This window comes from Martes martes (genome assembly GCF_963455335.1).
Source record: "Martes martes genome assembly, chromosome: 9".
Taxonomy (NCBI): domain Eukaryota; kingdom Metazoa; phylum Chordata; class Mammalia; order Carnivora; family Mustelidae; genus Martes; species Martes martes.
Window position 1 is genome coordinate 101,299,195 of NC_137896.1, and position 24,521 is coordinate 101,323,715.

General features: G+C 42.9%; 2 gene segments (V, D, J or C); one reads left to right on the top strand and one right to left on the bottom strand.

Annotated features, from left to right (window-relative positions):
* The window catches only part of LOC308348998 (immunoglobulin kappa variable 1-5-like), a 507,742-nt gene that overhangs the window by 323,835 nt on the left and 159,386 nt on the right, over window positions 1-24,521 (bottom strand).
* LOC308349857 (immunoglobulin kappa variable 3-20-like) lies at window positions 10,528-11,113 on the top strand. The segment is given in 2 exons: window positions 10,528-10,591; window positions 10,797-11,113.

The window sequence follows — 24,521 nt, forward strand, 5'->3', positions numbered from 1 at the left end:
CTAATATTCTTGAAATTTACTATATCCTGCCACCGTATTCTTATAATATAAGGGAAGAAAATATTAAAATTTTATCTACATTTATGCAGTAATGTTTATAGGTGACATTGATCTATTTATTATTTTTCATGTTATCTTTTCATATTTTCATATCAACATTAACTTTTTATAAAAAATGTTGAAAGATTATTCTCCATATGATCTAATCTAAAAGAAATAGTTTGGGGGATTCAAACGTATTTGCAAAGCCAATGCATACCATACAGAAACATTTTTATTCATACTGTGATGCACTTAAGGGGAAAAACTATATCAAACAATAGGTAATACTTCCATTTCTAAAATAAATAATTCATGGGGATGTAAGGTACAGCATAGGATATATAGCCAATGATACTTAATAACTTTGTATGGTGACAGATGGTAACTCTTAACGTGGTGAGCATTGCATAAGGTATAGAAATATTCAATCACTACGTTGTATACCTGAAACTAATGTTGTATGTTAACCATAAATAAATAATAAATAAATAAAGTAGGTAATTGATTTTTGCTCATTCTGTGGCCGTTGTAGTTCTACAACTTTGTTCTTAAATGTTGCTTTTTTTTGTCCATTCAGCTTCCATAAAATTTTAAAATCAACTTGTTCCTAATAGGTTAAGAAAATTAGAAAAATGAATGACCAAATTATGTCTCCATCAAAGACAGTATTTTGTCTTTCTCTTTGCTTTCTATAATACTGAATACCTATGGAATTGTACAGGGCTTTAGGAACCAATGAGCTAAACCAGACCCACTTCCTTATAGATGTCGTACAATGGTAGATTCATATCCCTGACCAGGGCCCTGGGGAGGTTGCTTTACTGACATGTTGACATTAAAAATCAGCAGTGATGGGGCACCTGGGTGGCTCAGTCAGTTCAGCATCAGACTCTTGATTTCAGCTCAGGTCAAGATCTCAGGGACGTGATTTCAAGCTCTGCATCGGGCTCTGCATGGAGTTCAGAGTCTGCTTAAGATTCTGTCTCCCCCTCTCCCTCTGCCCTTCTCCTTGACCCCCCACCAATAATTTTTAATTTTATCCTTATTCTGAATTAATAATTCTACTAGTGCACTTGTCAACCCTAAACAAAAAATAGCCAGTTATTTTACTAGCAAAAGAAGCTTACTTGAGAAAAGGAGAAGAATTGCAATTCGGGTCAAAGCAAACTATGGCAAACTCCCGCCTAGTCTGAAGAGGGAAAAGGAAGGTCTGCTTTTATTATTCATTAGGAGGATTTTGGGGAGGATTGTTTTGAACAAATGCTCACTGGAGAAGGACAGTTTGAGGTGGTGGTCTTTCTCATTGGCTGTAAGCAGTGGTTGTTGCTTGCAGGGAGAGATCATCCTTCTTTTTCTTAAAAGCAGAAAGTGAATTCCTATGTGAAAAATGTCCTCCCTTGTCAAGAGAATTCTTACATTTCTTCTTCCCTTTGGTTATGCAGACTCTAACCATGGAATGGTATGTGTAGGAGAACTTCCCAGCTTAGACGAGGTCTCCTTTACTCTTTTTTATCCAACAAAGTCAGTATTGTTTGTCAAGGAGAGTAACAACAGGGCAGGTACTTCTATGACTACCGTTGGTAGCATCCTCCTGTTAACAAACACCTAATAGCTGTGTTCTTCTCCATGGCATCAGGACATTACCTTTCTCATTGCCCTGTCCTTGTTGCCATGTCACCTCTTTACAGAGTCACGTGGAAAACCTGAATATAGAATATTGTCTTTTTCAGGATTAGAAGATATCGTATTTCTCCCTCCCTTTTTTTGTTTGAAGCTATTCTTCAATGGAGATCATGAGCAGGGCTCCTATTTGAGGGATCTGAGCAATAGGGATAAAATCAAGAGATATTTGTTAAGAAGCAGAGGCTGAGGACTCAGGAGTGCTCTGTAGAGTAGCACAGTTTGTGGACTGTACAAATGTGCCAAGCTAAAGGGAATTAATAGGACTGAAATGATATGCTTCCTCTCAGAAGGCTGGCTGAGTATTGTCCTTTATGTCCCACTTGAGGACAAGTGGTATTACCCATGAATTCATTTTTCAGTCAGTCTGTTTTATGTTTGTTGATTGGTAGTTTCATTTAGTTGTTATTTTCTCTGTAAATTACAAGAGCTGTGACCTATGTCATAAGAGTATTAATAGATTTCACCATAAAATTAAAAAAAAACGATTGGATAATATCTTATACCTGGAATTCATGACATGAATGTGGACATAGAGATAATGGGGCTTTCATGGGATGTAATGGTTTGTAGGAAGAAATAACTCCATTCAAACCCTTAGAACTTCCACTGAATGAGAAAACATATATTCAGATAAGTATACCAATTGGTGTATGATTTAGAAACAAAGATTGTAAAGAAAATTCCTCAAGCCAGGTTAGTACTATATCTGGTCCTGGACACTAGTATTTTATGGGGAGTTACTGGAGTCATATTAATCCATTTAATTCATAAGAATTGTAGAAACACATCAAAAAATGTATCTACATGTATGCATATTATACATATATACATATATATGCATATGGACATACATTCACATATATAATTTTATTTATTTACTTCAGATTTAATGACATTTAGTAAGTCTAATTATCTACAGAATTTGTCAGCATTACTCTAAGTAATCGTAGTTAGATGTTTCTACAGTGGGGTGAATTTTACACTTTTAATTCTAATATTTTTAAAAACATTTCTTTGTTTTGTATCTTCTTATGAATGGATTTCCAAGTATTCCTTTTTATGCCATTGTGTTTAATAAAACCTGTCAATTTCTATGCGAAGATGTGTAAAAACTGTATTACTCAGATTTTACACACTATTTCAAGAAACCAGTCAAATACTCAGTGGCTTGTCATACTAAGCATTGGTGTCTATAGTCATGGATGTTCATGTTGACAATAATTTGGATAATGCACACAGGGCTCAGCTGTGTGGTTCTTCTGCAGGGAGATGAATTGTTCTCCAGCCTATGGACAGTGGTTGGCCTGGGGCCAAGATAGAGTGTGGTGACTACCCATGGCACATCATTCTAATGGCAAGCTGTAGGAGGGTACAGAAGCCATGAAACAAACAAATCTAAGTCCAGTTATCCTTACAGAATTGCATATAATCTCGATTCATTGTTACTGTGGTCTTTGTAATTCTTTAAATTTCTACAAATCATTATTCTATTTATTATTTTAGGTTATGTGATCATGGTGTTCCCAAATAATTATATTTTTCCAAATACACAGTCTAAAGAGGTTTGTAATTTAATTTTGTATGAATTAGAAAGTAAATTGGGAGGGTTTTTTGACATGTGGCTTTAATTCAACAGATGACTTTTAATAGAAATGTCTTAAATGAAAATAGAAAATTAAAGAAAGACTAGTTTAGGGGAAGTAAAAATGCTCTATCACAGAGCATCTTAAACCTTACACAGCTCTCCTGCCATCTTGTTAAAATGGAGAGTCATGTGAGTAGGTATCAGGTGGAGACAGCTATTTCGCATTTGTCACAAACTTTCAGGGTTGTTGACGATGCTCTTGTTTATAGAGAATTTTAAGCAACAAGGTATTCTTATATTAAGAAAAAACAATGCTTCATCCACATTCAGTTATTTTTTAATCACAAAAGTCCTTCATTGTCAAGTTATTTCTATATACATGACACAATTTCCTCATTCTTCTGTTCCCTCAGTCACTTAACAAAATCTTCTTGTTATGACTGAATGATAGTAGCTAGAATCATATCCAAACATATTCTGGGGCCTTCCCCCAACTGGCCAACTTCTGAGAGATGTAAAAACAGTGACCGTCCCAGGCTGACTTCTGTCAACTCCCCATCACCACCGTCACTTCTGGAAGCACATTTTCCTGAGCCCTCTTTCCTCTATGGTTCCTAAGGAGGTGCTCACGAGGCACCTTACCCTAGATCTTCAGGTCAGAAGAGGATTAAATGCCTTCTATCAGCACCTGCAGTCAGGTAAGTGATAAGTGAGGGACCAGAGAATCACCTGGGGAGGGTCTGCAGGGGCTGGAGCATCAGCACCTCCATTTCTGGCCCTCCTAGACAGGCCTGAGGACCATGTGCTTAGGCAGCCTGCATCTCCAATGGTACAAATTCTCTGACTTATGGGGGATCACGGAGGAATCAATGTTTCTAGTGTCTGCTTCCCTTATTACTATATCCCCAGGCCTTTGAAAGAGTGATGTTCAGACATTACTTCCTTATAAGAAGCAATTCCTGCTTGGAATACCTAGAGTGGCTTCTCTTTTGCTGTACAAACCCCGGCAGATGCCATCACCCACACTTCTCAGGTGTAATGATCTGGGGGAAAGGGAGTCAGGCAGGAGACTGGGGATCCTCCATGCCATTCTCCCAAAGCCCCCATGACCTCCAAATTGTGGCTGCCTCTGAGAAACTGTCTGAGCAGGTGCAGGCATCAGAGGAGCAGCAGGGGCAGCCCAGCCCCTCATGCCTGCTTCCCTGGTGGTTTATGTTCTGACCTGTAACACTGTGGAGGGGTAGCTACTATAGTGTTGGCAGTAGTAGGTCCCAGCATCTTCAGGCTCCAGGCTGCTGATGGTGAGGGTGAAGTCTGTCCCAGACCCACTGCCGCTAATCCTCGACGGGACCCCAGTTTCTAGATTGGATGCTTCATAGATCAGGAGCTTAGGAGCTCTCACTGGCTCCTGCTGATATCAGGCTAACCACTAGTTAATGTTCTGATTGGTCCTACAGGTGATGGTGACTCCTTCTTATGGAGCCATGGACAGGAGGGCAGGAGACTGGGTCAGCACAATCTCTCCATGGGAAGCTGAAACCACACAGGAAACATTAGCAGAGCCTCAGGATATATACATGGAAGTCACCAGTATCTAGTTCGGTGGGACAGAGGATACTACTTATTTTTAAAATATGCTAAATTCATCTATGGAAGGATTCCCAATGAAGAAAGAAAATCAAGCACAAAAATCATATTACCACTTTAATCTGCTTTGTGTAAATATTCTCACCTGGAACCCAGAGAAGCAGAAGGCCAAGAAGCTGAGATGGAGTCACCATCTTGCTGCTTTCAATGGGCCCATTGTGTTCCTGCCACACTCCCAGAGACTCTGTTATAAGACTCTGTGAGGCAGAAACACTTCAGATGTAAGAGGAAGAAGATTTGCAAATTATGGGGCAATCGGATTGCTTAAAATACTCAATAATTAAGTTTATCAGAAGAATCCCCACCAGGCCCCATTCTCCTCTGGGTGTGTTATCTCCCTCTTCTGGCCCTGTGGAGGTTTTGAAAGTCTTACCCCATGCTTGGCCAAATACAAGGTCTACCAGCAGGGGGCATGGCATATGATGTAATGCAGTCCTCTGGTGGACATTGCTTTCACATGCAGTGAAGAGTTAGTCACATCCTCACTCTTGGCCCAGGGCTATGTTAACTCCCTCCTCTCTGCTACAATGCGCTGTATAAACATTCCCCAGAACATCCTGCCAGGCCATACTCTGTCAATTACATCTTGTTAACTGCACACCATGAGCGAGAAGCGGTGAGGACGTTTACCTACTTGTAAAAACACATGTGCTCCAACAGTGCGATCAAACCCTACAAAAATTCACTTGGGCTCCCTCCCTGGTGGCTATGTCAGGGGTGCAGATATTTGAGGAATGTGGGCACATCCTCTCCGAGGTGAAGGACAAGTGCTTGCATCTTGTACCTCCGACCACTGAGGTTGAAGCACACTACCTTGTTGAGTGTTGAGGGTTGGGACAACACATTACACACTTGGATAAGCTACACCATTCCGTTTATTAGCGAATTTTGAAGTCTCTAGTGTAGAGAGGGTGCAGAGCCAGGAGGGACTCTGTATCAGGTTTAGGTCTCGATGCAAGTAGGCCCTATGACATCTCCTATCATTTGGTGGTACACGCATCTGTGTCTAGGAAGGACGTTGTGGACACTCTGGCAAGCCCAGAGGAAGACTCATAGATAGTACAGACTTCCCGGTTCTTCGGCAAGACTTGGCCCTTCTGAAAAACAACCTATTCACTGTTCAACAAGTAGTTCCCAGCATAGCACAGGCCCCAGTAGACCTGTCCATAGCACATCAATTAACTGTGTGACAGAGCTGTTCATCTTAAACCAGAAATGTCAGACATACCAAATTTTAAGACTGGATGGAGCCTAGCAGCAGACAATCGCAGAAAGGAGGTAGTATTTTCTTTAGTATTGGATCCAAGCAGATTCAGTGGGCATGGGATTTATGGGACAAGAGTTTCAGATCACCACAACACTCACCACTCTTGCCCAAACACCCCTGCATGAGCTCCTATTTTCAGCCTCATGAGACGTTATATTTAATGCATTTTCTTATTTCTGCAGTCCTGCTGCTCCAGCCAGGAAGGGATTGCCTCTCCCCAAATTAGCTAATTCCCAGAGGCAGTAAAAGACTTGCCCAAGGGCACACGTTTGATATGCAAGCCAGACAATCCTGAGTCCAAATCCTTACTCTCTTCCTTTCAATGAGACCAGCAATCTGTGACATTTCTCTCTATCCAAATCCCCCGTCCCCCGTGGGTACCAGAGGACAAGGGGCACACCTGTAGCTGCAGCCTGCTGAAATTTTCAAACTCTCCAATCTTATGTCTAAGTAGCTTGTTGACTTTGCTTCTCCATTACTCTTCATGAAATACACAGTAAAAAATACAGACCAGCAGTATTTCTCTCTGTCTGCTCTTCTCACCTCGGTACTTCCTGTGTCACCGCATGGCATGCTGTGTGTTCTGTTTCCAGGGCACTATGCGTACAATAAAAACTTCTTACTGCATTGTAATAGCTTGTCTTTGTTTCTTACCACATCTGATTTAAGACACAGGGCCTGCCAACCAGCTAATAGCAGAGAAAGCACTCCAGGTTCTGCTCAGGTTCACATCATATGTTGATGTAAGTTAAACTGGACAGCTCCCACACCATCCCGCAATGAAATAACATATTTGGTTAGTAGATGCGCAAAGAGACCAAATGGTCTTTGACCTAATGTGGCCGGGAAAGTGGCCTGAAGTAAGGATATGGATGCCATACGGGGTGGCTGGCTAGGATGGGTCTGTTAGGAGGAGAGTGAAAGGATAAAGGAGGAAAGATCAGAAGCAAGAAATTACCCAATCTAAACCAAAAAGAGAAACTTAGCTAAAAACAAATCAAAGCAAAACAAAACCCCAATGTCAAAACCAACAACAGCAAAACCCTACCATGTCTGAGATACATGGACCAAATAGAAGATCTAACGTTTGTGCTACTGGAATCCTAGAAAGAGTGGGGAGAGAGGATGGAGATGAAAAATATTTTGAATAATTAATTGCTCAAAAATTTTCACATTTAACGGACCCCCAATAACATAATCCTGAAGAAATGTATGTCAAGACACATCGAATTAACATTTCTGAACACTAAAGAAAAAGGAAAAATATCATAGGATGAAAGAGAAAAACCACAACTACTCAGAGAAGAAAACACCTCGAATGACAGAGGATTTCTATTTAGAAACCATGGGGGCCAGAAGGAAATGATGTCCACATTTTTTTTTCTGAATATAATTAACATATAACATTGTGTAAGTTTAAGTTTTACACAATGTGATAGTTTGATCTATGTTTGTATTGTGAAATGGTTACCAACATAAGGATAGTTAATGCAACCTTCACTTCACATAATTATCCTTCTTGTTTTACTTATTTACTTTTTGTGGTGAGAACACTGAAGGTCTAGTCTCTTAGTAACCTTCAAGTACAATATAATCCTGTTAACTACAGTCACCATGCTGTACAAGAGACCATCAGAAATTGTTTTATATACAATAGTTTGTACCCTGTGATCAACATCTCCCCTATTTATCTCACCACCCAGCCCCTGGCAACCACCAATCTATTCTCTGTTTCTATGTATTTGGCTTTTTTAGATTCCACATGGAAGTGATATTATACATAATATCTTTCTCTGTCTTCCTTATTTCGCTTAGCATATTACTTTCAAACTCATGCATGTTGTCCCAAATGGCAAGATTCCCTTCCCTTTCATGGCTGAGTAGTATTTCATTGTGTGTGTACACATGTATAACACAGCTTCTTTATCCATTTTTTCATCAAAGGACACTTAGGTTGTTTCCATATCGTGGCTGTTTTAAATAAAGCTGCAATGGACACAGTGGTGCGTATATATTTTCAAATACCCAGAAGTGGAAGAGCTAGATCATAGGGTAGTTCTATTTTTAAGTTTCTGAGGAAACTCCACACTGTTATCCATAGTGGCTGCACCAATTTCCATCCCTAACAACAACACCTGAGGGCATTTCTTCTTATCCTCTCCATATCCTCTTTCTCCATATCCTCTATAACCCTCGGTATTTCTTGCTTTTTTTTTTTTTTTTTTGGTAACTAGATACTGAATATTATCAAATAGTTTTTCTGCATCTGTTGAGACAATCTTATGATTTTTACCCTTAATTTTGTTAATGTGATATATCATGCTGATTGTCTTATGGATATTGAAACATCTTTGCGTCTCTAGAATAAATCTTACTTGATCGTGGTGTATGATCCTTTTACTGATTGTTGAATTTGGTTTGTTAACATTTTGTGGAGGATTTTTGCATTGATGTTCATCAGGGATATCGACTTCCAGGTCTGGCCCTTCTGTTCTGGATGCCAAGAGCTACAGCCTTGTCTCCCATCCTCTCCTGCTCCGGGCAGGGCTGTTCCCCCAGAATGGGATCTGGGAGGGGAGGTAGAAGCAAATAGCTTGGGCTCCTTGAAAATACAGAAACTTGACAATGTGGTTGTGTAGCTTGTTCCAAACTGCACGTAGGTGAAGAAATGTTTAATTTCAAACCCTGTTATTTGCCCCATAAATGTGGCCCTCGTGGGGATGGTCCACTGGAAGTTCCCCCTGAGGGGAGAACGCTCCACACTGGCCTCTCAGTCGGGACTCCAGCCTGTCTGTCTCCATGGGGCTTCCCAAGCTGGTGAGTTGGGTGTTGTAAGTTCCTGATATGAGGTAAAGTGGCCTTATTCTCATTTCTTGCCTACTATTCCCTTTCTGTATGTGTAGATTCCTTTCCTCTTCTGTTTCTATTAGTGTTTCTGTAATAATAATAAAGTTTTCTTTCCTTTTTGAACCCAAAACAGGGCTGTGGTGAATCTTTTGTGCAGCACGGCAGGGGGCGCTGTGTTGTGATAAGGGCTACTGATGTAGATGTTCATCACCCTAAAAAATACCTTGGCAGCAACATCTAAACTGGCACTGACCAGCCCACTAGGAACCCTAGCCTACTTCCGTTGACCATAAAATTAACCATCATCTCGAGCAAATTCAGGAGCAGAGTGTTGGGAGAATCGACCCTTTGTGAGAGTGAGGTGTGGATCCCCAGGCAGAGTCTACTTGATACAGGCTCTGTCTGGGTTTAAGACATGGCTCATGTCACGAAGCGGTGCAGCGGCCATGGGGACCCATGGAACAGCCAGGGTGCCACATGACAGAGGAAGATTCAGGCATCTGCCCCACTCAGAGGAAAGATGGCAGAAGTGTTGTTGTTGGACTTGCAGTGTGCCCAAAGGCTCCACAGCCTCTGCCCTACTCACAGGAGGGCCTGCTCAGTGTCTTAAGGGAATCCCACCCCTGCCCCTTTCCCTCTGCTTGAGAAGGAACAGCACGATGAGGAACAGGTGCAGGGAAGTTTATATGGTGCCCAAGCAACCCTGCGCTGACTTCTCAAACCCCTGGAGGGAACTGAATTTTCTTGAAGGCACCTAGATTTCATTTATTGGTTAACTCAACACAAAAAAGAAATATTGAAATGAGAAGATAGAATAACTAAACTTCAGGATTCAGTCTTCCCTTAGGTCCAATGAGGGTTCCACATGTCTCCCCCAGTGAGGAAATTTTGGGTCTGTCTTCAACTCTCATCTCTCTGGGACCCACGCTCAAGAGTTTGCAATGTCCTTACCCATCTGCAGGAGAAAAATGGCTTCAGAGCTTGATGTTTTCCAGTCAGAGGCTTTATAAAAACCTGGGCCCAAAGTTCTCCACTTTCTTTTTGTGCCTTCCAATTCTTTTGCCCCTCCCTGACTCCCATTATTTGTTTCCCAGCTTATTTTGTTATTTTACCAGGGTTATTGGTATGAACAGCAAAGCTCATCATTTCTGAAAACTGAACCCATTTAAAGACATTTTAAAATTGAAAATGGAAGCTCTTCATTCGATCTTGTAGCAGTTTGTCACTTTAGAACTAAGTTGTTTTCAGAGCTTCTGAGTTGACTTTTGTGTGTTCCTGTCATACAACTCCATTTTGGAGTTATTTTTGGCTCTTTACATTTCCACTGGGTACTTTCACAACCCACTGCTTATGAGATTTGCTTCTGTTCTCCCTGATTGCTTTGCATAAACCCCTCCAGGCCAGACCAGGCTGTATAAAAGGGGCCTTTGCTATGTGAGCTGAGCTGCGTCGGGCAGGCAGGGGCAGCAAGATGGCGTCACAGAGGCAGGTCCTCCTGTCCTTGTTGCTGTGGGTCTCAGGTGAGAAGCTGAAAAGTGCCATAATCCTCTGGAATAGTGTCATTTTAAGTAACTTTTTAAGTTATATAATGAGAAACACTGGTTATTTCCAAAATAGGCCCAATGGTGTACTGCCATGTGGTACCATTAGGAAGCACATTTAGAATGACATATTTCAGTGTGATTGAGATAAAGTGTGTCTGTATCACCATTTTTCTGATTGTAGGTGTCCATGGGGACATCACGATGACTCAGTCTCCAGGCTCCCTGGCTGTGTCTCCAGGTCAACGGGTCACCATGAACTGCAGAGCCAGTCAGAGTGTTAGCAACTATGCAGCCTGGTACCAGCAGAAACCTGGGCAGGCTCCCAGGCTCCTCATCTATGGTGCATCCAGGAGGGCCACGGGCATCCCAGACCGGTTCAGCGGCAGTGGGTCGGGGACAGACTTCACCCTCACCATCAGCAATCTCCAGGCTGAAGATGTGGGAAACTACTACTGCCAGCAGGATTATAGCTCTCCGCCCACAGTGCTTCAGCCTTGAACAAAAACCTGCTCCCCAGGGCCAAGGGTTAGGGAGGCTTTGCTGCACCAGCTGCTTCCTCTTTGCTCAGCCCTGAACATGTGCGTTCCCCTATCTGGCTGAGAAGTCACTTCTCCTGACATACTCCTTGGAGGGCTTGTAAGGCCCAGCGGAAAATGAAGGGAGCGGACTTCTCCTGCATCCCCCGCCCCTTTTTAAAAAAAGATTTTATTTATTCATTTGCCAGAGAGAGAGAGAGCACAAGCAGGGGAAGCAGGAGGCAGAGGGAGAAGCAGGCTCCCTTCTGAGCAGGGAGCCCAATCCGAGGCTCCATCCCAGGATGTTGGGATCATGACCTGAGCTGAAGGCAGCCAGTTAACCAACTGAGCCACCCAAGCATCCCACCTGCATCCCTTTTGTGGGAGGTTAATGAAGACAAATGCTGTGAAGATGTCTTAGGGATGCTGTCGGGAGTTCTTGTGCCCCAAGAAGCTGCGTGTTTCCCAGGGTCCCACAGCAGGAGTGAGCCAGGAAGGTCTGTCTTTAGCCTCTGACAAAGGGCCGTGAACGTTACACCCTGCGGATCAGTTCTCCCTTCCTGCTCCTCTTGGACTCTGGGACATTTCTCTTCTATTGCCTCATTCTCTTTTCTTCACCCTCCATCACCCTCCCACTCTGAACTGTCCCAGGGTGAAACCTTTGAGCTCTCCTATTCAGAATCGCCCACGTGGAAGGTCGTGTCCCTCTCGCTTTTTCCTTCCACGGGCCCTGTTTCCCAGCCTTCCTGGGCAGCGTCCTGCACATTCATTTTTGCTCCGTCTCCTTTCCTACCTCCCTTCTCTCTCTTCTCCATTTCTCCCAGGCATACTCATTCTCACAAAGGCAACTGTCTTATTCATTTTTTTAAAGTTTTTATCTATCTATTTATTGCTGGGGGGTAGTGGCTGAGGGAGATGGCAAGACTTTCAGGCAGACACTGTTGAGTGGGGACCAGACATCCACTCTGTCTCACATGCCTGAGATCATGACCTGAGTCAAAACCAATTGTCAGATGCTCAACAGACTGAGCCACCCAGGTGCTCTGATGCCCTCACTCGTCAACCTTGTCACTTTAGGAACACGGGATACTGTGCCTCAGCACCTTTTCTCACCTTTGTCACCTTTTTCTTTAAAGTCGTCCCTTGGGCATTCAGGTCTAATCTTGTGACTGAAGGAAATCATGGCTCTAAGTGTGCCATAACTTGAGTGCCTTGGAATACTTTTCATGAACATGTCCAAGTCTGTGTGAAAATAGAAAATTTCTGAGCATCTTAGTATCATTTCCTCATATCCTTCTGAAATGCATGGGTTGATGCACTTTAGCTTTGGGAAAGACCGCAGCAAACCTGGTCAGTGTGCTCGAAATGCTTTTACCTACAAAACAGCTTCTCTTAATAATTAGAAATCTACTTCAAGGATCGCTATTAAGGGATCCATTTCTCTCATCCAAGGTATGTTTTCTGAGGTCTTCCTCTGTGTCCAGAGCAAAGACATCTGCTTTTGCCCCAGCTGGGAGAGCCAAGCGATAATCAACGGCATCTGTAAACATTTACTGCGTTCTGTTGGAGGGGCTATAAAGAAAAGTGAAGGAAGAAAGGGAATAAAAGCTTGCCAAGTAAGAGTGAGCAGAAACTTAAAATCAGATGATGTATTAGTTAGCTAGTGTCATGTGATAAATCACCCACAAAATACAGTGGCTTAAAATGGTAGCATGTTCATGGCTGTCTTGTTTATTGGTTGGCTGGGCAGTTCTGTTAATATGGACCCAGGCTTGATTGTACTTGATTGATCTTGGCTGGCTTGCTCGTGTGCTTAATGTTGGCTGAACCAGGAAGGTCAACGGATGCTCCTGATGTAGAAAGGCTCACATTTCTTTCCTCTCTTTCACATTTCTGTTGGGGGGGAGCTGCTGACCATCTTGTCCTAGGAAATAGGAAATGGCATACTTGGCTTTAAATGAGGATGGAGGAGGAGCTGTTAGAACCTGAAGAAGGAAAGAGAAAGAGTGAAGACTGCCGAGACCAGGGAAGTGAAGTATGACTGTGGGGCAGGGTGAAGGGCCTCAGGAGGTGAGCGGTCATGAATCAAATTTGGAGCAGTCGGGATTGCTGTGCGTTTTCCTCCAGCAGGCAGGTGGAGGGATGGGACTTTGTACATGAAATGAAACAATGGAAGGCTGAGGAAGATCTTGCATACAGGGAGTTGTTATAAAGAAGGATCATGGAATTCAGCTGAGGAAGGAGGGAAATGAGACTACGAAGGGCTTGAAGACAAGAAAATATAGGAAGGTCAGTAGATTCACCAAAAGCTAATTTTCAGAAAACAGTAAAATTATGACTCTCATTGAGAGATAGTAATGACGAACGCGTGTTGAATTATTTTACTCACATGCTGTGATGGAACTAGGAAGATGTAACTGGTTCAAAAGAAAAGTCAAAACACAGAGATAGCTGTCCAGTTTTCCCAGCACCATTTATTGAAGAGACTGTCTTTTTTCCACTGGATATTTTTTCCTGTTTTGTCAAAGATTATTTGACCATAGAGTTGAGGGTCCATATCTGGGCTCTCTACTCTGTTCCACTGGTCCATGTGTCTGTTTTTATGCCAGTACCATGCTGTCTTGGTGATCACAGCTTTGTAGTAAAGCTTGAAATCAGGTAACGTGATGCCACCAGTTTTATTTTTGTTTTTCAACATTTCCTTAGCAATTCGGGGTCTCTTCTGATTCCATACAAATTTTAGTATTATTTGCTCCAGCTCTTTGAAAAATACTGGTGGAATTTTGATTGGAATGGCATTAAAAGTATAGATTGCTCTGGGCAGTATAGACATTTTAACGATGTTTATTCTTCCCATCCAAGAGCATGGAATGGTCTTCCATCTTTTTGTGTCTTCTTCAATTTCTTTTAGGAGTGTTCTGTAGTTCCTCGAGTATGTAGAAGAATGAAACTTGACCATTCTCTTACACCGTACACAAAGATAAACTCGAAATGGATAAAAGACCTCAACGTGAGACAGGAATCCATCAGAATCCTCGAGGAGAACATAGGGAGTAACCTCTTTGATATCAGCCATAGCAACTTCTTTCAAGATATGTCTCCAAAGGTGAAGGAAATAAAGGCAAAGACGAACTTCTGGGACTTCATCAAGATAAAAAGCTTCTGCACAGCAAAAGAAACAGTCATCAAAACAAAGAGGCAACCCACGGAATGGGAGAAGATATTTGCAAATGACAGTACAGATAAAAGGTTGATATCCAGGATCTATAAAGAACTCCTCAAACTCAACACACACAAAACAGATAATCATATCAAAAAATGGGCAGAAGATATGAACAGACACTTCTCCAATGAAGACATACAAATGGCTACCAGACACATGAAAAAATGTTCATCATCACTAGCCATCAGGGAGATTCAAATCAAAACCACATTGAGATACCACCTTACACCAGTTAGAATGGCCAAAATTAGCAAGACAGGAAACAACGTGTGTTGGAGAGGATGTGGAGAAAGGGGAACCCTCTTACACTGTTGGTGGGAATGCAAACTGGTGCAGCCACTTTGGAGAACAGTGTGGAGATTCCTCAGGAAATTAAAAATAGATCTTCCCTATGACCCTGCAATTGCACTGCTGGGTATTTACCCCAAAGATACAGATGTAGTGAAAAGAAGGGCCATCTGTACCCCAATGTTTATAGCAGCAATGGCCACGGTCGCCAAACTGTGGAAAGAACCAAGATGCCCTTCAACGGATGAATGGATAAGGAAGATGTGGTCCATATACACTATGGAGTATTATGCCTCCATCAGAAAGGACGAATACCCAACTTTTGTAGCAACATGGACAGGACTGGAAGAGATTATGTTGAGTGAAATAAGTCAAGCAGAGAAAGTCAAGTATCATATGGTTTCACTTATTGGTGGAGCATGACAAATAATATAGAGGACAAGGGTAGATGGAGAGGAGAAGGGAGTTGAGGGAAATTGGAAGGGGAGGTGAACCAGGAGAGACTATGGACTCTGAAAAACAACCTGAGGGTTTTGAAGGGGCGGGGTGGGAGGGTGGGGGAACCAGGTGGTGGGTATTAGGGAGGGCACAGATTGCATGGAGCACTGGGTGTGGTGAAAAAACAATGAATACTGTTATGCTGAAAATAAATAAAAAATTAAAAAAAAAAAACAAAAAAAAAACACAGAGATATATATGGAGTAAAGGCATGAACTGCAGATAGAGGCAAGCTGGTTCTCCAAGGTGAGGTAAGACGTCAATGAATTAACTACCAGGCAGGAGAGAATCATCCATCTATCAGTTACCAACAGTTTGTAAAGAGTTGCAAGATAGCTCAAAGAAAATGACCAGGGTCGGACCCTGATAACCTGGAAAGGTACGCTACAGAGATGCCAAATTTTCCACGGAAACACAACATATATTTTTCCTATAGATTTCGGGTCTTCCTGTAATGAAAGCCAGAAATTATTGGCGGTGGCATACCCAGTGGATTGAGCTGCAGAGTTCTTAGAACGGGTCAAGGCTGAGATACTCAAATCTTTAAAAAAAAAAAAATTATTTATTTATTTATTTATTTGAGAGAGAGGGAGAGAGAACACCTGAGGGCATGAGCAGGGGAGTGGCAAAGGGAGAAGGAGAAGCAGACTCCCCACTGAGCAGGGCTCCATCCCAGGACCCCAGAATGATGGCCTGAGCTGAAGGCTGAGGCTCAACCGACTGAGCCACCCAGGCCCCCCTGAAATGCTCAGCATTGTAATGACGGAGAACTTGTCATGATTTTCTGATGGTGCTCCTAAGGTATGGCCATGAGAGTGACTGATCAAGATTGGGTGGGGAAGAGACGATTGGAGGAGGATCAGCCAAACAACTGAGAGAGCAGGTAATGGAAGGGCATATACTGAGTTCACTGAAACCACCAGGAATTGTGACAGGCTGAGAGCAGCTCCAGGAGGTGGGAGCTAAAATATTCCAGAAACCAGGAGAGACGCTGGGGCTGGTGTTTGTCTGCAATAAGGAGTGATCCTAGAGTGGCGTAGTCTACCTATCTTGATTTCAAATACTGTTCTTCCACTTTCTAGGAAGTCCTAGAAGTTTAGAAGAGGCAGTAGGGGCAACAGAAGGTCCGTGGGCAAGCTGCCAGGGAAACACAGAAGCTCAGGGCACTTTTAGAAGAGAGGCAGGCTACTGTGTATCTCTGCATATCTCTGTGGTCCGGAGGGCGAGCGTTGAGGGAGAAGGTGTCCAGGTGGTGAGTTCTTTATCTCTCCAGTCTTCCATATTTTTTGTTTGCCTCCCTCTTATAATCTGTTTTGTTGTTCTTTCCAAATTAAAAATGTTTTCTAGTGACAAAAGCAACCTGCTCTTTCCTCCTGGTTTTGTACTAGAAGTCTTTTTTTTTTTTTTTAAATGTTAAAAATATGTTGGGAAAAAAATGATGTGCATTGGTTCCCACCCAAGGATAGACCAAGATCTAGTGTTTTCTCCTTCGTGAGATTTTTTTCTCTGGATTAAAATTTGAATGGCAAAGTCAACACCTCGATCTAAAAGCCAGATTTCTACATATTTCTACATACAAATGAAATCATATGATGTTTGCCTTTATCTGGACTTACTTCACCTCACAATACCCTATTGGCCCATCCATGTTGTGCCAAATGGCTAGATTTCATTCTTTTTTATGGCTGAGTAATATTCCATTGCATATATGGACATCGTCTTTACAGGATTAGGAACTTATATCTGCTATGGGTTTACAAGTTCGCTTGGGAGCTTGAAGAAAAAGTTTTACTAATCATTGTTAGCCATATTTCCTGGGAGGTTAGTGTGCATAGAATGTTATCTAGACAATATAGCACAAAAACAGTTAGTGTAACCGGGAAAGAAGAAATTTAGAGAGTGGGAAAATAAGCAATAATAAATTATGAACGATATCAAATATTATCCTACTGAAAATATCGCAGAATTTCTCAGCTCAAAAAGGTATGTAATTGTGTTGCCACAAATATGCCTCAGGTTTCTGACCATCAGGCTGAGTAATTGTCCCTGACCCAAGCACACAAGCCAGGAGGGTCAGGGTGAAATTCATGACAGCTCTGCCTGCCAGCTCACTGCTCAGCCCACAGGCTGATCATGTCCTGTCTGGAGCTACTTGTGCCCCGCTGAGGCTGTTGCTGCCAAGGGGCCAGGACTCGGTCCAGAGCACTCAGCTGCATGTTACTGCCCTGAGTTCCCCAGCACCTGCCTCTGACAACAGCTCAGATCCTCTGCTGTGCCCGCTACCTGCTCAGGCAACACACGTGCCCAGTGGGGACTGCCAAACCGAGAGGTTTGTGTTCGGGCCTGAACCACCGTAGGAGGATCATGTGTACCTTGATAATGGTTATGAACTCCCACATCGTCAGCCTCCACCCTGCTGATTCTCAGGGTGAAATCTGTCTCTGAGACGCTGCCACTGAACCTGTCTGGGACCCCAGTGAAATGGTTGGAAACCTTGTAGATCAGGCCCTGTGGGGACTGGCCTGGCTTCTGTTGGAACCAACTCAAATAGGTATTTCCATCACTGTGTGTATAGGGCTCTGACTGGCCCTATAAGAGATGGAGGCTGGCTCTTCAGGGTGACTGACAGTGAGTGGAGTCTGTGTCAACATGACTTCCCACTGGATCCTTTAACAATGAGAGATAAGTACAGATTATGGAGAAACATTATGAGCCATTATTATGAATTAAAATTTCATTTATATTAGGCTAAATAATATTTGTGATTGGATTCCTACTGTAAATATATCCAGTTTCCATCGATAACCCAAGAACTGCAGGGCACATTTTTTTTGCCCACATTTTTGGCCACATTTTTTCCCCCAGCATCTCACTAAAGCACTGTTCCTCATTCCCTGTAGTTTCCTCATAATTTTCACTGATCTCAAAACCAAATTCCCCTATTTTAGGTCAATCTCAACCCTGGACAGAGCACACATAGGGACTAACAGCACCCAGACAGCTCACCCTCCTCACCGAAATCTCCTTCCTCATCCTCCTTCTGCTCTTACCTCGGACCCAGAGCATCAGCAGTCCCAGGAGCTGAGAAGGGAACCTCATTTTGAGAAGCTGAACTGATGAGTCCTAGTAAGTAAACACAAGCTGAGAGCTGACCTGTATCTCAGACTTCCAAGGCAAGGTCCTCCCCAGGGACGATATGCAAATCCCATGATGGGTGTGGCAGAGAGGAAAGAGCCAAAGGCAGGGTGCAGTTCCCTCTCCTGGGAGAGCAGTAACTTAAAATGTCTTCGGTGCTTGGAGGGAAACTAACAGAGACAAATTCCCTCCTGCCTTCGTGGGAAGCAGGATCTCCCTTCCATAATGGGGATCTGTGGCAGGACACAGTGCTCATAGCCCTGCCTTCTGAGAAAGCTCCAGAGACCCTGACGATACAGGTATGAGTGCCCAGAGTCCATTTCTGGCAGGTGAATGGCCATCCTGCCTGGATTCCTGTCAGCTAATGTCCAGAAGGAAACAGGTCCCTCTCCCACTCCAGCTGATCTCAAGATCCCAGGATGGACTTGAGATGGTTCAGAAGTCTCTGGGATCTGCTGTCCAGGTTAATGGCTTTAGACAATTTAATATTGATTTATTAATGAATTAAACTCACCTTGGGACCTTATGAATTATCTATTTTTTGAGAAGATGAATGTAAGAAGAACGTGACAGGTAGAGAAGAATCTCTCACTTACAGGAGGAGAACTCATAGTCCTGCAGAAGAGAACAGGAGAGAAGACAGTTTTATGCTTCAGGCAGTGAATATGATGTTTGGGGTAAATGTTGGTTACAGTCCAGTGTGTATCCTGTCATACATACTTTTCTCTCTCTCCCCAAAGAGGCTAATGGATGGATAGATATAGAGAGAGATAAGACAGACAGATGATAGACACATACACACACTATATGGTGCACATTAGATATGGCACACACACACAGACACACAGACACACAGACACACACATACCAGATCAAACAAAGAGATTTCATAAGTCAACATGGTCTAAGAGGATGAGACAGAATGAATAATGTTTCCTCTTATGAATTCTCATAATTCTTTTTTGACATATCGGTATGCTATGCTCTGCTCATTGCAAGTGTAGCTACCATCTCCCTCCGCACAACACTGTTGCAATATCATAGACTATATTCCCTTCCTTGTAACTTTCATCCCTGTGATGTACTCATTCCATAACTGGAAGCTGGTTCCTCCCAATCTTCTTCACAGATTCTTCCACTCCTGACTGTTCCCTTCCCCTCATTTAACCACCAGTTTGGTCTCTGTATTCACTGGTCTTTCTGCTTTTGTTTGTTTGTTTTGCTTTCTGTTTTAGATTCTACATATAAATGAAATCATATGATGTTTGCCTCTCTCAGGACTTACTTTACCTCACATAATACCTACTGGTCCATCCATGTTGTCCCAAATGGCTAGATTTCGTTCTTTTTATGGCTGAGTAAAATTTCATTGTATATATGGACATCGTCCTTACAGGATTAGGAGCTTCTATCTGCTGTGGGTTTCCAAGTCTGTTTGGGAGCTTGAAGAAAAAGGTTTACTAATCGTTCTCAGCCATATTTCCTGTGGGATTAGTGTGTATAGAATGTTATCTAGAGAATATAGCACAAAAATAGTTAGTGTAACTGGGAAAGAAGAAATTTGGAGAGTGGGAAAATAAGCAATAATAAATTCTGAATGATATCAGATATTATCCTACTGAAAATATCACAGAATTTCTCAGCTCAAAAATGTATGTAATTGTGTTGCCACAAATATGCCTCAGGTTTCTGATGCTCAGGCTGAGTAATTGTCTCTGACCCACCCACACAAGCCAGGAGGGTCAGGGTGAGGTGCAGGGTGGCCCTCCCTGGCAGTTCACTCCTCAGCCCTTAGGATGATCACCTCCATCTGGAGCTGGTTGTGCCCTGCTGGGGCTTTTGGCACCCAGAGGTCAGGAATGGGTCCAGAGCCCTTAGCTGCACGTTACTGCCCTGAGTTCCCCAGCACCTGCCTCTGATGCCAGCTCAGAGCCTCTGCTGGGCCCACTCCCTGCTCAGGCAAAACACATGCCGAATGGGTACCGCCAAACAGAGAAGTTTGTGTTCAGGCCTGAACCACTGTGTGAGGATCGTGTGTACCTTGCTCGCAGTAATAAACTCCCACATCGTCAGCCTCCACCCTGCCGATTCTCAGGATGAAATCTGTCCCTGAGCCGCTGCCACTTAACCTATCTGGGACCCCAGTGAAACGTTTGGAAACCTCATAGATGAGGAGCTGTGGGGACTGGCCTGGCTTCTGCAGGTACCAAAGCAAATAGGTGTTTCCATCTCTGTGCAGGAGGCTCTGACTGGCCCTGCAGGAGATGGAGACCGGCTCTCCGGGGGTGAAGGACAGCGAGAGTCGGGTCTGTGTCGTCACAACGTCCCTGCTGGATCCTAAAATTATGAGAGATAAGTACAGGTTGTGGAGAAACATTATAAGCCATTTTTATGATTTTAAATTTCAATTAATATAGGCTAAATCATATTTCGTGTTTTGATTCCTACTCTAAACATATCCAATTTCCTTGGATAACCCAAGAATTGCAGGGCACAGAGTGGCCACATTTTTTTCCCCAGCATCTCACTAAAGCACTGTTCCTCATTCCCTGTAGTTTCCTCATAATTTTCACTGATCTCAAAACCAAATTCCCCTATTTTTTTTCAGTTATAGTATATTTTTATTTTTATTTTTTTTAATTTTAATAAACATATAATGTATTTTTATCCCCAGGGGTACAGGTCTGTGAATCGCCAGGTTTACACATTTCACAGCACTCATCATAGTACATACCCTCCCCAATGTCCATTTCCCCACCACCCTCTCCCATCCCCCCTCCCCCCTGCACCAAATTCCCCTATTTTAGGTCAATCTCAACCCTGGACAGAGCACACATAGGGACTAACAGCGCCCAGGCAGCTCACCCTCCCCACCCCAATCTCCTTCCTCATCCTCCTTCTGCTCTTACCTTGGACCCAGAGCATCAGCAGCCTCAGGAGCTGAGAAGGGAACCTCATTTTGAGAAGCTGAACTGATGAGTCCTAGTAAGTAAACACAAGCTCTGAGCTGACCTTTATGTCAGACTTCCAAGGCAAGGTCCTCCCCAGGGGACAATATGCAAATCTTGTGGTGGGTGTGGCAGAGAGAAAAGAGCCAAAGTCAGGGTACAGGTCCCTCTCCTGGGAATGCAATAACTTCTGTGTTTGGAGGGAAACTAACAGAGACAAATTCCCTACTGCCTTCGTGGGAAGCAGGATCTCCCTGCCATAATGGGGATCTGTGGCAGGACACAGTGCTCATAGCCCTGCCTTCTGAGGAAGCTCCAGAGACCCTGACAATACAGGGAGGAGTCCAGAGTCCATTCTGGGAGGTGAATCCTGGAAGCCTGTCAGCTAATGTCCAGGAGGAATCAGGTCCCACTCCCACTCCAGTTGATTGACTGAGGATCTCCCGATCCCAGGATGAACTGGAGATGGTTCAGGAGTCTCTGGGATCTGCTGTTTCCAGGTTAATGGTTTAAAACAATCATTTAAAATGAATTAAACTCATCCTAGGACCTCACATATTATACTTTATATGAAGATGAATGTAAAAAACCTACAGGGGTCAGAAAGAATCTCTCACTCGCAAGTAGAGAACTCAGAGTCCTGGGGAAGATATTGGGACAAAGAAAGAATTTATGCTTCTGGCAGTGAGGATGCCATTTGTGCTCACCATTTGTTACAATCTGGTGAGTATCGGTCATACTTCTTTCTCTCTCCCGAGAAAGACACACAGACAGACATTCAGATGAATAGATATACACACATACTCCATAACAATAAAGAAATTTCTTAGAGAAGCACTTCCTAAGAGGATGGGACAGAAGAATAATGTTTCATTTGTTAATGTTTCCTCTCAATTATCTTTTTCCTATGATGCTCAGAGGACCCCTTCCCATATAGAGGCTTCCTCATGATGTGTAAACAGTTGCTATCAAGGGTTCTGGTTCCTTGTTAGCTCTGTGGGAGAAGATGTGTCTCTCTCTTGGCTTTTATGCTTGGCATCCACAGCCATGACTCTGCAGTTCAAGAAGAGATTCTGTAGGTGAGAATAGCAAGAACTGTGTAACCGTTTGAATGTCTAGCGCTCACCTATACCTACGACAGACATTTTCTGGGGTCTTCGGTGAACCACAGTCACTGTGGAAGAGGGTGTGGAGTCAGACCTGCTTGGGGCATCAGTTTACCAAGTGCTGGTACATAACCTGATGATTCTGCGTGTGTTAGCCTGATGGAGGTGTTAGTCAGTTGCTTGTGAGAATTGTATCTACATGTATGTATAGTATACATATACATGCATATGGACATACATTCACATATATATGAATGAATATATATGAATGAATGTTAGACTTAATCACATTTAATAAGTCTGGATAATCTACACAATTTGTCACTATTACTCAAAGTAATCTCAGATGTTTCTAGAATGGGGTGATTTTACACTTTCAATTCAAATTTTTTTTAAACATTTCTCTGTTTTGTATCTCTTTATGAATGGATTTCCAAGTATTCCTTTTTATGTCATTGGGTTTAATAAAAGCTGTCAATTTCTATGTGAACATGTGTAAAAATTGTATTAGTCAGATTTTACACACTATTTTAACAAACCAGTGGCTTGTCATACTAAGCATTTATTCCTATAGTCATGGATGTTCATGTTGACAATAATTTGGATCATGCACACAGGGCTCAGCTGTGTGGTTCTTCTGCAGGGAGATTAATGGTTCTCCAGCCAATGGATTGTAGTTATTCTGGGGCCAAGACAGAGTGTGGTGACTCTCCATGGCACATCATTCTCATGCAAGCTGTAGGAGGGTACAGAAGCCACAAAACAAGCAAATCTAAGTCCAGTTATTCTGACAGAATCGCATATAATTTCGATTTATTCTTACTGCACACTTTGTAATTCTTTAAATTTCTACAAATCATTATTCTATTTATTTTTTTAGGTTACGTGGTCTTGTTGTTTCCAAATAATTATATTTTTCAATATTTTCAGTCTACAAAGAAGTTTGTAATTGAATTTTGTATGAATTAGAAAGTTAAATTGGAGGGGTTTTCGACCTGTGGCTTTAATCCAACAGGTGGCTTTCAATAGAAATGTCTTTAACGAAAATAGAAATTTAAAGAGAGACTACGTTAGGATAAGTAAAAATGCTGTACAACAGAGCATCTTAAAGCTTACACAGCTCTCCTGCCATCTTGTTAAAATGGAGAGCCATGTGAGTAGGTATCAGGTGGAGACAGCTATTTCACATTTGTCACAAGTTTTCAGGGTTGTTGATGATGCTCTCGTTAATAGAGAATTTGAAACAACAAGGTATTCTTATATTAAGAAAAAACAATGCTTCATCCACATTTAGTTTTTTTAATCATGGAAGTCCGTCATTGTCAAGTTATTTGTATATACATGACACAATTTCCTCATTCTTCTGTGCCCTCAGTTGCTTAACAAAATCTCCTTGTTATGAATTCAGACCTAATGATGATAGCTAGAAGCAAATTCAAACATATTCTGGGGCCTTCCCCCAACTGGCCAACTCCTGAGAGATGTAAAAACAGTGACCATCCCAGGCTGTCTTCTGTCAGCTCCCCGTCACCACCATCACTTCTGGAAGCACATTTCCCAAAGCCACCTTTCCTCTATGGTTCCTTACAGAGTTCCTCACGAGGCAATTTACCCTAGATCTGGAGGTCAGAAGAGGAGGATTCAATGCCTTCCATCAGCACCTGCAAGCAGGTGAGTGATAAGTGAGGGACCAGAGAATCACCTGGGGATGGTCTGTGGCACCTAGAGCATCAGCCCCTCCATCCCTGGCCCTCCTAGACAGGCCTGAGGACTACGTGGTTAGGCAGGCTGTATCTCCAATGGTATAAATTCTCTGACTTATGGAGGATCACCAAGGAGTCACTGTTTCTAGTGTCTGCTTCCCTTATTACTATATCCCCAGGCCTTTGAAAGAGTGACGTTTAGACATTACTTCCCCATAGGAAGCAATTCCTGCTTGGAATACCTAGAGTGGCTTCTCTTTTCCTGTAGAAATCCCGGCAGATGCCATGACTCGCACTCCTCAGGTCTAATGATCTGGGTGAATGGGAGTCATTCAGGGAGCCTCCTTGCCCTTCTCCCAAAGCCCCCACTGACCTCATTAGAGGGGCTGCCTCAGAGAAACTGTCTGAGCAGGTGCAGGCATCAGAGGAGCAGTGGGGCAGCCCAGCCCCTCACATCTGCTTCCCTGGTGGTTTATGTTCTGACCTGTAA